The sequence below is a fragment of the Sylvia atricapilla genome, chromosome 1 (genome assembly GCF_009819655.1).
Source record: "Sylvia atricapilla isolate bSylAtr1 chromosome 1, bSylAtr1.pri, whole genome shotgun sequence".
NCBI classification, from domain to species: domain Eukaryota; kingdom Metazoa; phylum Chordata; class Aves; order Passeriformes; family Sylviidae; genus Sylvia; species Sylvia atricapilla.
The window spans coordinates 22,855,662-22,867,946 of record NC_089140.1 but is presented as its reverse complement, the minus strand read 5'-3'; the positions used below and the strand labels follow the sequence as shown (position 1 = coordinate 22,867,946).

The window sequence follows — 12,285 nt, the reverse complement described above, 5'->3', positions numbered from 1 at the left end:
ATTCACAAGGTGGAATCTGGACACAGCTCCAATCCGTGTTTAAACTGCTGTGTCTATCTTAGCAAGTCATCCTGGACAAAGTCCTAATGCTACTGAAATCAATGCAAAAAGAAAAAAAAAATTATTTCAGCGTTTCCAGGATTCCAACAGATTTCAAACCATATTAAAACCAGATCTCCCCTGCCTAAACGGTAGGATGAGCTATTAAGTCATTATTTCTTAGTGGTAGTCCAAATTTACCAAGTGCCTCCTCCGACCAGTGAAGCTTGTTATCCCCTCTTGGTAGGTTTCATTGCTAACGATGGTCAGTAATTCATTCTAGCATAGCAAAATGTTTTCTAGAAAAACATTAATTCCAAACTAAAAGCAAAACCATGAACACTGAAATATGGTGTCTAAACTGAAATACTGAAATATCTGGAGATGGCGCTTTGGAGAGTTTCATGACATAAGCCCGTGGAGTTTGAAACTAAAATAGTGATTTCTGGCATCTGCAGTGTCCCATAGCTGCACACACTGGAGAATTGCATTGGCTCCTGGCTCTGTAGCAAAAACCCAAAAATCCCTGAGGTCTCCAGCCCCATAGTCATTCAAATGGAATCCTGTCACTGGGCTGAGAAACCTGAGCTCCTGGCAATCCACAGGTGAAGGAAGTTAATTGAAAGATAAGTCTTTCTCTCGTGATAAATCAGTGGTTTCAAAGCTGCTGAATAACTTCGCTTTGTTGGGAAAAACTTCCAATCAGCTCTAATCAAACAGTCCCAGATTAAGTTAAGAAAAGCAATTTAACTGAAAGAAGGTGCAGGGAGAGCTCTGGGGGATTTATGTAAATGATGAGGGACGCCTCAAAAAAAAAAAAAAAAAAAAAAAAAAAAAAAAAAAAAAAAAAAAAGTGTATGCTGCTACAACCTGAATTTCTCTGTTGGGACAGTGTAGTAGTGAGGTATGAAGGAAAAATAAAAATAATCAGTGTGGATTTTCCCATTTTTCCTTTGCATCACATCCTGCAGATTGGAACATTGCAGGCTGATCATCTGTTAATCAGTTGTTTAGGTGATTACTACCAGAGAACAAGAGATGGTATGTGTGGAAAATAAACCAGGCAGAGGTTCAAGAGAGATTAAACAACACATTTTCTTTCTCTCTTTATAGTAAATGTCCACGTTAAAAAAATGAGAAAAAAAAATCCACCTAAGGCCATTTCTCTTACTCAGGCTCCAGAGTTAAAAGAACTTGGTTGCATTTTTTTTTCTCTTTCTGTATTGAAGAAATTAATAAAAGATCAGCATATGGGGCAAGAATGAGTTTGATACTGTGTTTTACTGATGGCAAACTCCAATTCAGTCTTCAGGTATTCACACTGGTCCAAAGTCCAGCTGCTGCACCGGCTCCTGCGTTGATCTATCTGAAGGCAGATTAGGGATTTAAGGCACTGCAGTACACAAGACTGAAGGTGTTGCACATGAACTGATGGACGTAGCAAAGCGCTTTCAGGTGTGCTAAGATGGTGGAACGGGCTGCCCAGAAAAGTTGTAGCTGCCCCATCCCTGAACGTGTTCGAGGCCAGGGCGGATGGAGCTTTGAGCCACCTGGTCTAGTGGAAGAAGTCCCTGCCCACGGCCAGGGGATGATGTCCCAGGCCCTTTCCAACCTCGGCATTCTGTGATTCCGTGCAGCCCTGCAGGTGACGGCGTTTGGATGGCTGTGGGGAAGAGGCCAGCTCGGGGCTGGGTTCCGCCAGGGCGGCGGGGGCAGCGCTGGGGCCAGGCCGTGGCAGCCCGGACACCGTGAGGGGAGCGAGGGGCCCGGCCCGTCTCAGCACCCCGCCCTGCCCGACAGCCTGCGACCGTGGCTGGGCGGGGAGAGACCCCCGGCCCCCTTTCATAGCGGCATTTCCTACAACCTTCGGAATATCCCAGCGGGAAGCCCGACCCGACCCGATCCCGTCTCCCATGGCCGCAGGCCGCTCCGCAGCGCCAAACACAGCGGGGCCGCACCCTGCCCGGTTCGGCCTTTAGCGCTCCTCCCGGGCACTCCGGAGCTGCTTTTCGCTCACGCTGGCGCCAGGGTTCCCCGTTTCCCAGCGGGCGCAGACGCAGCCCGGCCCCGCTCCCGGCCCCGCTCCGGCTTGCGCGGCTCCCGTGGGCGCCCCGGTGCTCCGATGCCGGGCGGAACCGGGCACCGGCAGGACGGAGCTTCGCCTCTGCGGGACTGCCCGCGGCCGCTGCTCCGGGCTGTGGCCCGGCCTCCGCAGGCCGTGGTGGCCGCGGCGCCCGCGGGAACCAAAGCTGCTACGCGCACACCGGGCATCTCAGCGGTGTCGGCACAGCCGGCGGCCCTGAATGCGCTCCTTGTTCCTTCCTGGCACTCCCTCCTGCCAGACAGATTTCTGCAGACAAAACATTTTGGTGCAGAGCAGCTCAGCAGGCTGAGTTGCAGGTGCGGGAATCACCGGGCCCAGTGTTTGGAAGGGTGCTGCGGTTTCTCGCCGTGAGGTTCCTGTAGAGCTAACGCAGGCGTGGGGGGAAGGGGCTGGGAGATGCCACCGACGGTTTGGTGTTTTTTAGACACAGCACTAACAAGGAGCAGGAGACAAAGTTACATTAGCTTCATCTGTCACCAGCCCTTCAGTAAGCGCTGATGTTATTCCCAGGCCCTGGCTCCTTTCTTTTGCTGGTTAAAGGGATGACTCCTTCAGCCCACCTGGTACTGCTGCCAAACTAGGGCTTGTCACAAGCATCCTCTCCCAAAAACTGGGTATTATTTACTTCGGCAGCGCTGTTGTAGGGAGCCCTGCTGGCTAACGCTGCAGAAACACACTGGGGTGTTCCAAGCTCTGTGTTATTACAGGTGGTGAATGTATAGTACACTTCCTCATATTTAGGGGCTTGTAAGGGCTCATCTGAAACCCTCTGAGATTCTCCCCTTTCCTTTGATCAATTGCTTGCCCTAAATCTAAACTGCAAATGCTTGGGGAAAGGATATCCAAATGTACCTTTCTTATGTGTGGGTCATAAAAGAAAGATCCAGCTAGCAGTAGGGTGAACATTTTTGAAATTTCTAAAACAATGGAATTTTCTAAAGCACCAGAACGTGCTTGTGACCATGTCCTAACCACTGCCAGGTTCATGACCTTGTCCCCAGAGGGCACACATATCTGTCTCATGCTTTGCTTCATCCATCTCTAGTCCCGCCACACCAACAGATGTATCCAAGAACAGAAGAGCTTGGAAGAGTGGCTGAAGCTATGGAGCATAAAATCCTCATTCTGCTGACTCCCTGCTGTCTCTGGGATGGCAGAAGAGTGGGGTACATGTGGCCACTAAAGGAGCTGCTCCCAAAATTACAGGCTCCTGCTCTTCCAGATTAGTCACTGCACGTGCATGAGTGCAAACTAAACAGCCAGCAGTGAAAACACATATATTGCCCAGATGCAAGCAGGCATTTCTGGAGAGAACCTAGTGGATGTGGGAGACCAGAAGTGCAGCTCTCCATGATTCACATCCCCACCAAGGAGGCAAGTGTGTTCCAGCCTCCAGTGTGAGGCTGCTGTAGAGTACAACCTTCCATGCAGAAACTCACTTCTTTGCCCTCTATATTGTGTGTTACAGAAAAAGAATGAGATTAGAGAAAAACATCTGAGATGGTCTCTGAAAGCTGTGTCTCCTGATGCAGCCAAGTGGCAGTTCATGTTTACAGTATTTCCCAGTGAATGCTGGTACATGCAATTTCTCCTGCTCCAACTGACATGATGCCAGGCATTTCGGTCAATGAACAACTCGTCAGAGTCCTGTTAGAGCACAACACTTCGGCATGTCTTTGGAGCTGTCTGCACTGTGAAACATGACTTGTTTTGAACACAGAAGTTACATTTTGTAATTGTGAGAAGCTGTTCTAAAATAAATCTTGAATGTTCAGACTTTACGAAACACAAGTGAAATACTATTTCAAGATGTTTTTGCCCATGCAAAATTTTGAAAATAAAAAGCTGAGTATGTACCTTGGGTTTTTTTCTTTATCTTCTACAAAAATATGGATCTTTAGGTCTGTACAGTACATTCCAGAGCTGTGTATGCAGCTTATTTCTTTGATGCATTAATATCTCTGAGCTCTTCAGGTGAAAGCTGGGGACAAATGTATAATTAGCTGGACTGTAAGATTAACACCTACCCTTGTGATACCTACACTGCAGTCCTAATTCCAGTTGAAAGGTGAGGTTGAAATGTTTCTATGATATCATAAATCTCCTTAGGCTTCAAGACTTTACTGGGATATACAGCAGTGCAGTATCTGGTATAGCACTTAGAGCTGTTACGTCTTTTATGTGAATCACCATATGGGTCCTTGAAAAATTAATTTTAAAATATTTGATTTTAATTTAGCAGTTCTTTCAAGGTAGTACAGCCCCAGCAATCACTACTGGGTCCTTTGGGAAACAAGAGAAAAGGAAAAAAAGAGAACATTTCTGGAATCACTTTCTTTTGCCCAACTTGGTATCAGCTGGCAGAAGCAATAACGAAGGGGCTGCAGGACTGCTCTCAGCTATTATTGTGCCTGGCTTGCTCTCAGCATGACTCACTGCAGACAATATATAACACGACTCGCAAGGGAAATGAACAGTAAATACTTGGCCCTGGAATTTTTTTTTTTAAATCTCTTAAGTTTTTTTTTTTTCCTCTCTGATTTGTATCCCTTTATCCTCGCCCATGTGCTATATAAGCCTCTCAAATCTAATGTCCATAACACCACCCCCCACTGGTAGCAGCAAGCCCTTCCGCTGCTGTAGGGTTTACTTTGCAGAGGTTTACAAGGAGGGGCATTATTGAGAAACTGTATGTGTTAACCCAGTGGCACAGGGTTGCTCCAACACCTTCCCTCTGGTTTTTCTTTTCTTGGGGGAGGGGTGGCTGCTATTCTGGCTAAATGAATCTCTGGCTTTGCCGTAGCAGCCAGGCTAGCTTAGGAAGAAAACCTTGGGGCTAAACAGGCTAGGAGTGCAGCCAAGGGGGTCAGGAGACAGCTTTAAGGATTACACTACATAATTAAAGGCTGACTCTGAACATGCTTCCTGGTACCCTGTGTTCAAACATACAAACCTTTTTAGGTAATAATTCTTGGTCCTCATTTGTATCAGAGGGATTTGTAGGTTGAAGTTGCCATACAGGTAGTGAGTCAGGAATACAAATTATTCATCTAGGCTATAAAAAGGCAACACCTTCCTAAACCTGCCCTGGCCAGTGAGAACTGAGGCTAAAAAATAAATAGATGAGCATGCATGTGTTTTCTTAGTTTGTTTTTGTGCAATGCCCTCTGGGTGCAGGTGATGTCATTCTGCAGCAACTTTCTAGATTGAACATGAGGATTCTTTTCCTGAAGTGCTCTGTGATCAGAACGGGGCCAGAACATTATTTTACTGGATAAAACCTGAAACACTGAAGACCCACATTCAAGCTTATATTGTGCTAGCTCCAAGGAAGACCCTTTTATCTTCAAATATTTCTAATCAGCTGGAGCCGAGACTATAATCTAGGTCCTCCATTATTCATATTTTAGGCTAGGGCTGCTGCCCCATCAGCTTACACAGTATGAGCACTTGCTCTCCAGCCATCCCCCATCCCAGATCAAAATGACTCCTATAGACTCTTGTGTTTGCTGAAAGAGCATATTCTGACATTTCAGGGAAATATTCTAGCAAAGTCTATGCAAACTGCATTGATTTAGCATTCATTGTCTAAAAATAGGTCCTAGCAAGATGCTAGTACCCAAAAAGCTAGGAGCAATGGAAATGAGCAGAAAATACTGGGCACACATTGATAATACATAGTGTGAGCAAGCACTTGCTTATCTAATGCTATGATGCACAAATAGACAAAGAGTCAAGGCAGCATACACTCACTGATTGAAATATATAATCAAGTATGAACAAGGATAAATCACACTTCCACATCAAAGCTCTGAAAAATACGTATTGTATGTTTTGCCTAATTATCTTCCAGAATTATCAGTTTTCTATTTAAGAGCAGTTGCAATAAGCCATATGATGATGTATTTAAATCACACCTGTTGGGTTTGTTTTCTTTTTTTTTTTTTTTTTCAGAATAATGGCTTTTCTACTACTTTGGTTAAATTTCAGTGTGCTGTAAAGAGGTCCCTTGTCACATATGTAACAAAATAGAAAGAAACACCAAATCATTAACTTACAATTACAGACAGAAATGCAAAGAATCTTGTCCCGTGTAGTCAGGATTGCCTGGTAGTTTTGATGAAGCTCATGTTTGACTGAATTGGAGCCTAGTCTTTTCAACATATTCCTGTTTAGTGTACTGTCTAGTGTCTGCCTACTCCCAAGTACTTCCCATTCCTTAAAAATCTGTTGCTTACAACAATTTCCTTGTTCAGTTTTTGGAGAACAAAGCAGAAGAGAAAGGCTTTATTCCTTGGGTTAGGTCTAGATCACATATACAAAGGAGAAGAGAGATTCTGCTACACTTTATTCAATATGATGTTACAATAAAACAACAGTTACAGCTGACAAACCATTACATCTTTCATAATACAGACAAATTACAAGGTGTAACAAATAATGCGACATTTATTTTACTGTACTGCTTACTATGCTGTTCTTCTGAAGTATATATATATATTTAATTACATTAACATTGTTTTCATGTACCAGCCCTCCGCTTTTTTTATTTGTTAAAAAAGAACACCTCTTAGTGCACCATACAAAAATCTGCATGGAAGCTTGCATGCAGGAATTTTGTATGCAGCACCACTGAAATGCATTTTGGGGGATGGGAATTATTAGTGCATCCTTTACTTTCAGATTTTTTTGCTTATGTGAAAAATGCAAGGCAGTAACGTACAGTCAATCCACCTAAATGCTGATAGGGGAGAGTACTGTTATGCTCAGTAATGCAACCTAATTCTGTCTATAATGGGGTATCTGCATTTTGCTCCTTAGTCTGTACAGCCTAAACCTTTTATATAACAAAGATTACAAACCCAGTAATATTCACAGATGAATATTTTGTATATGAGCATATCAGAGCATTGACTACACATTTGGTTGCGTGCACTGACACAGAGGCGTGTATGACCCACCAATCCACGGGGTATTTATTTCTTTATCTTACCTTCTCTTACCAGGAGTCTGAAGCACAGAACTCCTACACACCAAAGAGAAAGCAAAACCCAGTGTGCCTCTGTCTACTGCAGACTGAATTTTCACTGTTGAACTGATGACTTGTCCTAAGCTATGGTTCTGATTAAGAGTGAGAATTAAAAGGACCCCATACAGTAATGTCATGTCAGAACTATTGGAGTGTCCTGTCTGGGGTGGTGCCTGCTGGGTGTGGATTAGAGTTGATCTGAACCCAACAGGAGAGAGGACTGAGCAATCTCCAGCTGGTTGACTGGTAAATTTAGGTTCTGTGAACTTGAACTTGTAAGGACTCTCTATATCATGCAGACCATATCACCATCTTCACCATCTTCCCCATTCACTTAATATTAGATCCCACAGAGAGACAGAACATGCCCTTGCACTTTTATCTGCCTGCTATACCTGCTGTCCTGTTTCTGCCCCCCCATCTCGCAGCAAAGCCACATTCTCTCAAGTATCACCAGGACAGATCTACTGGATCTAAAATGCAAGTTTAAGCTGTTGCTAGCTATTGACTCTGGGTCCTGGAGAAACAGATTTGCTCAAAGACTATTGGTCACTGAAGCCATCTTTTGACTTCAACAACGTGACCATGTTGACAATGTGAAACATCACCTTCCAGGTACCCACACAGCACATCTGGAAGGCTGGGCAACTTGTCTCTTTAAAGATCCTTTGGGGAACTGATTTCAGAAGGATGAGAGAAAAAGAGAATTACACTACTGATCTTTGCTGGAGCTGTCTCAAATGCATTGATAGGGTTTAAACAGTCCATTCTGCAACACTGAGAAGAGCTGTGGTGAAAACAGCTGGAGAGGTGGGCAGCTGTCTGGGGGTCATTACTGATGGATGTCGGGCTAACCATGCAGGTAAGGGCTCTGCTGGAAGGGAGAAGAAGGAAATAAAGCTTTCGTGTCAACTGTTAGTTCCCTGGCCAAAGGAGCTTCTACTGTCTAAAAAAACCTTGATATTTCCCAGCAGATTTGATGTTACAGAAGATTAATTTGCTGTGGTCATGTGAAAAGTACCATCCTGCTCAGCCTAGATTGCCTTGGTGCCGGAAGAACATCCCCCGGGCTCAGAGCCTCCATGGGAGAGCAGCAAAACCAAGTCACCACAGGCACTCAGGGTGCCCAGAAAGTAGGTGCAGAAGTAAGAGACCCTGGTCACTCCTTAATGATCAGTAGGTGAGATAACTTCATTACTGCTGAAGATTAAGTTGCTGTTTAGAAACTTAGACATTTGTGAACTTTCATTCAGGCAATTAATTGAGTTTGAAGATTTTTGGATCAACTTTATTTCAGTGGTTGCTTAAAAGTGGGAATGGGGCAGAGAGGATAATCTCAGGCGCACATGTGCTCACACACATACACACACATACATACCTTAAGCAAACACTGTACATGAGTCACAATGGATAGTAACGTGCTAGGCTTGTGGGAAAGCTGGGGAATTACCCTCTGTATTAAACCTTGGTTTAGTGATGGTTAGTTGATCAGTGTAATTGCTTGCCTTCAAATTTAAGCTGTCAAGTAGAAGCATCTATGAAACTACCCTTATATTCCTAATCAAAATCTTTGTTACATTTTCAAAAATTCTTCAGATTTTGCAGCAAGTTTTTTTTTCTAAAAATAGCTAATTTTAATCATCAAACTGCACACAATTTAAGTAGCAAAGATAATGTATAAAAGACTTTTCTCTTACAAAAAAAAGGAAACATGAAACCCAAACAAACCACGTCTAAGGCAGTTTCAGTGTGTGATAAATTCAAAAGTTCAGTGGTCACTTTTCCCCTTATAAACAGAGGGGAAGAACTGTAGTAAGTTCTAAATAGGATTGTGACTGAAAGTGGCTTTCAGATGGCTTTTATCAGATCCTGAAACAGAGATGTCATTGGGGAAAATTGTCTTTTAATGGCTGTGCAAATATTGAGAATATTTCCACGGTTCAGTTCTTTGAAAGTGTAGACTCCTGTCCTAGTTCATTAAGAGACCTTTTGTAGCTACTTGTGCATTCAAGGATTTGCCTTATTGGGTGTCTTTTTCTTATTAAACACTGCTGGGAGTTTAATAAGATGGCAGTAGGACAAATCCCTTTCCCCTCCTTTTAAGCACTGAAAGCTAACCAAAGTGTTACCACACTTCCTTAAAATGTAATTCAATGCATCCAGCAAGCAAAGGATGTCAAAATTATGTGTAGAATAATATTGCCTAGCAAGTGCTTCTGTCCAAGCAGGACTATAACTCAACAGTGATTTTTGCACCATACCCTGCCCTCTCTGAATGCAAAGTTGTAAACAGGGCAGCTTTTTCACACCCCTGAACACAATGCTCTCCCATCCAAAATGTAACAGGGGCTTCTTTTTCTAAAATCACACACACAACTTAGTTTCTTGCAAAAATTTTGCATTTGAATGATTCATTCAGAAAAGCTATCTAAAGACTAAGGATCATGTAGTTCCTTCCAATCAGCTCAGAATACCTATGGAAAATAACTCAAAAGGTGCTTTGGTGTGGAACAGCAAACAGTCTGGGATGAGGAGAATTCTCCACTTTGCTTTGTACGTGGCTAAGTAACACAGCTAGATTTAATGGCTCGTTCAAAGGAAGTTTTTCTGTACCTCAATATCTGCCTTGAATTAAACAGAACAGTTTCATCATCTCTTTTCAAGAAAATATTCCAAAAAGTAACTAGTGTGAGGAAAAACATAGAGATGTTACCCAAGATCCATAAAAGAAAGATATATTCTTGAAGGGAATAAAACCATAAGGAATTCACTGTGTATCTGTCAGCTGCATACATCTTATCATTTTTGCTTTGTCCTTCTCACAGGCCTATTTTGAAAACTGGCATGCTACATAGCCTAAGCAGAGTAACCAAATTTAGAGTACTGAATTAAACATGCAATTATTGCCATGTTTTTAAATGGATGTGAATGGTCTGAGGGGATAATGAAAAAAGAAATAACCCAACACACTTGAGGAAGAGTGGCAAGGTGCTGTAATTGTCAGCTGATCAGACAAGTTGGGCTTGCCCTGGGAAGAAACAGTCTTCCCATTGGTTGCACACTATGTGCAACTCTCAAAGAAAACACAGTCCTTTATGCCACTAGTGGCTCTTTTTGTACAGTTGGTACTGAAGAAGTGTGAACACCAAATGTGTTGTCTGTAAGTATTTAAGACATTGCTGGTGAAAGCATAAAAATCCTTACAAAGATGCAGCGCTGCAGTGGAAAATCAAACAAAATCAAACACAAAAGACTGAAAGAGTACATGCCATGTATCAGTAAGCAAAAGCTTAATCTTCACATAGTTCTCTGAAATCACAAGGTATCCAAATGCGTGCAAGGTTTTAAATAAATTGCAGGGAAAAACAGGGTCTTGCCAGCTTCAATTTTCTTTTGAATCCACCATAGAGACAGAAAGGAAACAGGCCGTGGCTCCTTCCTGGTGTCAGCCTCCTCATTAGGTTTGTGTTTCCCTCCTCCAACCTGGTAAATTTAATCCTGTAAGGAAACAATATAAATTATAATAAGCCTCATGAATTGCATTTAAAAATGTTTGGTTTTTTGTTTGTTTGGTTTTTTTGTTTTGTTTTGTTTTTTTTTTCACTTGGTAAAAGATAGGTTAGGCCAAAGCCAGTTATGAAGACGCCAGCTCAGAGTGAAGGGCAGACTTCCAAAGCATGTTTAGAACTGGTACCTCAGGAAAATGAACTTAAAACACCAATGTTTTCAGGATGGTCACTTAAGTGAGATATATTAATCCATATTCATGTGTCTGTGCCCCAAGAGCTAATCTTCCCAGGTGCCACTAGTACTGACATTCTCCAAGGAAATTACAGACAGCCATAAAGAGTCATCTCTTCTAAAGGTGGTCACACCCCCTGAATGCAAAGGAAGCTTGCTAAAAATGCAGGCAGAGCTTCTGGAGTTTACAAGATTTTCTTGCCCCCTTTCTTTTTTGCCTCCTTTCTCCCTAGTGATCTCCTCCATAACGATGCTTGTAACTAGTTTTTGAAAAGGTTTCCTTAAGTTTCCTTCCTGAGAGTTGTTTGGGGAACCCTGAGACAAATCACAAACATTTCTGCAAACATAACCAGGTTCTGGAGCTCCTTGGTGTGCTGTGTCTAAATGAATTCACCTTTATTTCAGTATATTTCTATTACTAGGCAGATAATTGAAAAGTCTCCTTTCAAATATAAAAATAAGCATTATCAAAAGCTTTACTTATGTTGTCTTTCGCTCTGCTGATGTAGAAGCTCAAAGCAATGGCTGGACTTGCACGGAAGTGTCCTGATGTTTTTGGGGTTTACACAAACCAGGAGGCAGGCTGAGAATGTGGGACATGAAAACAAAGTATCCAATAACTGCAACAGCCACCTGAAGGCTGAATGAAGGCTAGATGAACTGGATGAACTGAAGACACTGAAAGGATGTTATAATTAACATATTTAACTCTTAATAAATCTCCAAGTAGAAATCTATGCCAAGTAATAAAGTGAGACTTTCTGAGAAATTCTGAAAATATATTTGTTAAATTCTCTAGGACCTGATACATTTTTAAAATGCTGTTGCAGGAAGACAGTCAGATGTGAAGGAATTTCATCCCTTAAAAAAAAGAATGCTGAAATATTCATTGAGCATGGAACTGGTTTGTATTAGCATGTCCTAAAACTATTTAAATCAAACTGGATGCAGGTGCCAGTGAATCTAGTCTAGCCCTCATTTCAAAAGCAGGAGAAAAACAAGGCATGGGTTTTAAACTGCAGTTTCAAGCATAGCATTTTAATTGTGGCTTTCAACAAAACACCCCAATGTCTACGCAATATCTTAACTTCCATAATTTCCAGTGGTCCTGTCATGATTCTTGAAACTCTTCTTCTGTTCTTTAAGCACCAGGATACCTGAATTGGATTAACAGAAGCCTGTTCTTAAGCATCTTGGGCCTCTTGAAGTTTGGTCTACCACCTCTAGAGTCCTTCTTGGGTTGTTTCCTAAATGTGTCAGGAGTTTGTGTGGACTGTCTATTCTGCATGAAAATCCCACTTTCCCCAAGGTCTAGAAGCTTGGCTGAAATGCCAATAAATCTTGTTTCAAGGAATACATTTGAGCTGATGCA

The 12,285-nt window shown here is 42.5% G+C and overlaps 1 protein-coding gene across 1 annotated transcript in view; it reads right to left on the bottom strand.

Moving 5' to 3' along the window:
* Positions 1-6,474: 6,474 nt before the first annotated feature.
* CDK14 (cyclin dependent kinase 14) overlaps positions 6,475-12,285 on the bottom strand; it is a 312,752-nt gene continuing 306,941 nt past the window's right edge. The window contains exon 15 of the mRNA XM_066317133.1: positions 6,475-10,670. The gene's annotated coding sequence lies outside the window, so the exon portion shown is untranslated. The remainder of the gene's footprint in view (positions 10,671-12,285) is intronic.